The sequence below is a fragment of the Piliocolobus tephrosceles genome, chromosome 1, assembly GCF_002776525.5.
Source record: "Piliocolobus tephrosceles isolate RC106 chromosome 1, ASM277652v3, whole genome shotgun sequence".
NCBI classification, from domain to species: domain Eukaryota; kingdom Metazoa; phylum Chordata; class Mammalia; order Primates; family Cercopithecidae; genus Piliocolobus; species Piliocolobus tephrosceles.
The window spans coordinates 143,055,378-143,058,648 of record NC_045434.1 but is presented as its reverse complement, the minus strand read 5'-3'; the positions used below and the strand labels follow the sequence as shown (position 1 = coordinate 143,058,648).

General features: G+C 37.9%; 1 pseudogene; it reads right to left on the bottom strand.

Annotated features, from left to right (window-relative positions):
• Positions 1–1,689: 1,689 nt before the first annotated feature.
• LOC111539323 lies at positions 1,690–2,853 on the bottom strand (annotated as a pseudogene).
• Positions 2,854–3,271: the final 418 nt, after the last annotated feature.

Genomic DNA, 3,271 nt, shown 5'->3' with positions numbered 1-3,271 from the left:
TCTCCTCTACCTCCACCGTATTGTTTCTCCTCCCCCTCCTCCTCACTCACTCTTTCTTTTTCTCTCACTCTCTCTCCCTCTCTCTTTTTTCTCTCCCTCTTTCTTCTTTTCTATTCTCTTGCATATTTCTTGAATCAGAGAAATATAATTTGCAAATAAAACTCTTGAAAAATTTGTATTTTGGAGCTAGCAAGTGATAATTATAGACTCTGTATTCTTAGTAATACTATCATTCCAAATTCTTCTCAGCCTTTTAACAAATGCAGAGACATTTTATTGTATTTTTTTTTTGCTTTTGTCACATGCAAGAAAAAAAAAATCAGCTTTTTTTCTTTTGCTATTAGCAAATCATGAATAAAATTTCTATCAGCACCAAGTAAAATTTACCTTGAAGAATCTAAATGACTGCAATGAGCCATTTGATACCAAAACTGAATTAAGATATACATTTTGATTTTTAAAAGTAAATATATAAAAATATCCTTACGTACTATTAGCTATACTATCAGGCGTTCCTATTTCATTATTTATGGGGACGGTTTTAATATTGAAATAAACTTCTTAGTCTTCATTAGTAGGTACATAATGCAATTTAAAGTAGAAAAACTCTAAACTGTAACTGCAACTTTATTTTTCATTACTATCATTTCCATCTTATTCCATCCTAGATATTTTTTTAGATGTTTTAGGACTTTTATGTTCTTCACATATTCACCATAAAATACTGACAATAGATAAACAATAGGGAAAAGACTTTTCAGCAAAGTATCACTCTCGTCATCAAACATTACAAAGAAAACAGTCAAGAGAACAAAGGATAAGGTAATTTAACAGAAATGTTTAGTTTAATGGCATAATTGAAAAACAACCAACCAATCAACTTTCTCTTCTACCTATGGAAAGAACGGTAAGAATGAATCAAGAACGTCTACATCTTTGTCATAAAGGAGCTTAAAAAGAGGAGGAAGAAGACTGGGGACAGGGTGCAACTGTTGCTAAAGGAATGCTATAATGCAGGAGGTCAAGGATTTAATAAATTCTAAAAGTTCTACATGTATCAGTGATAACTGTATTATTAGAAATATAAATGTATAGAAATGTAAGGTATATGGTTTTAAAAACAGACCATGCTAATATAAACATACATAAAGTATGTCACTTCTCTTGTAATAACAGTATAATGATTGATCTACAGTTTGCCCTTTGCCCGGTACTATTAAACTACTCCTCCAATGGTCAATGGTGACCTTGAATCAACAGCCGCTGAACCCAGGAGACCCCACAGATGTTTAGATTCAGCACCTAGAGGGCCCCACCTACCCTCTATGCTGTGTGTTCCCATGACTCCAGAAATAATTAATTGCAACTTGCATTATTAAGTCTACAAGCAAGTTTGAAATCTAACTAGAAAAAGTAGCAACAAAGGCAAAATAAGCGGGAATTTGTTAGAAAAGCAACGAAAAGATTTTTTTAAATGCTTCCAGTTCAAGTCAGAATTAAGGTGAACATTAGGTCCCACCAGCTTTACAGAGCTGTAGATGTTTTGCTGTTGTTCTTTCCCAAAAAAGAATCTACAATAAACATGTTCATTTGAGAAAAATACTCTGTTTGTTAACTTTTTGTAGCCATCCCCAGGTTGCTTTAAACTTTGTATGTTCGAGAACAGAGTATATCCTGGTTAGGATGTGTTCATAGCTGATGCATCTCCAAAAAATTTTTCATGAAGGCGGCCAGCTTCTGAACATCTTCAATCGTGACAGCATTATACAGAGAGGCCAGAGTGCGTCCCACAGACCTATGCCCTTTCAAGGACAACATATTGAGTTCAAGAGTTTTATCAAGAAATGTTTCTTCTAAAGCATCATCTCCTTTGGTATCGCCAATGAGGGCTGGAATATTAATCTTGCTTCTACTTTGGGGCTCCACTGGAATCCTTGAGAATTATCAATAATCTCATAAATCATTTGAGATTTGATGGAGGTAAGCTTCTCCATGGCTGCGGCACCTCCATTGTTTTTAATCTTCTCCAGGACCAAGACCATGATGTAGATGCTGAAACATGGAGGCGTGTTGTACAAGGAGCTGTTTCCAGCCTGCACCTCGTATTCCAAGACTGAGGGACACTCTCAGAGGACAAACTCCAGCAGGTCATCACAGACAATTACCACGGTGACCCCAGTTGAGCCAACATTCTTCTGAGCACCTGCAAAAATCACACCAAACTTGGAAACATCCACTGGCTTGGACAAGAAATTTGAGGACATGACACAAACCAGTACTGCTCCCTTGACACGGGGTATAAAGTTAAACTCCCCACCATGCACTGTCTCATTTGCTCAGTAATACACGTAAGAGGCATCCGGATTGAGGTTCCAGGTGCTTGGATCTGGAATTTTTGTGTAACTCCCAAGTTTCGGGTGAACGATATTTATAGTCTCAAACTTCTTGGCTTCTTCTGCAACCCTTAGCTGACCAAGCTCCTGTCACCACATAGTCCGCACACCTTTCTGCTTTCAAGCCAATCAGTTTTAAGGGGACAGCACCTAACTGGCCGGACCCACCTCCTTGCACAAAAATCACCTTACAGTCGTCTGGAACGGCTAGCAATTCCCGCACAAGATTCTCTGTATTGTTAGTAATCTTGGCAAAATCTGATGACCTGTGATTCATTTCAAGAACACTAATGCCAGCTCCTTTGTAGTCCAGCAATTCCTTTTTTATCTCTAACAACACTGAGTGAGACAGCTTGACGGGACCAGACCCGAAGTTGACCACCTGCCTCGGGGCGTCCACGGTGTGGCAGCGAGGGCGGCGACTCAACCAAGGAGGACCAATCGCGTGAAGGGCTAGCATTCCCAGCTAGGTAATTCTTACAGATAAATGGTTAAGTGAGTGGAGAACACAAACTTACAATGATTTGCCTGGTCTTCTAAGCAGACAACAAAGAAACAAATACATAAATTTAATTAAAGTCAAATTTATTTTAAAACATAAAGGTAACTCTGATTCTACACTGACCCAAGGCCTATTGAATACTGTGGTTGTAAACTCTTCATCCTTTGAAGTCTTTCAGGGAATCAGTATAACAGTGGGCAAGTTGTTTCTTTCTGGGTATTTAAATGACACCCTATTGTCCTGAAAAAAAAAATAATTAATGACCTTTTTCAATTGTCCATCTATTAGGCACCCTAGTAAAGAAACGGTCTAAACACAAGCTTAGGAGTCAGGAAACTTGGAGTGTAGTTTTAACACCATTTTAAAGCCAATTTTG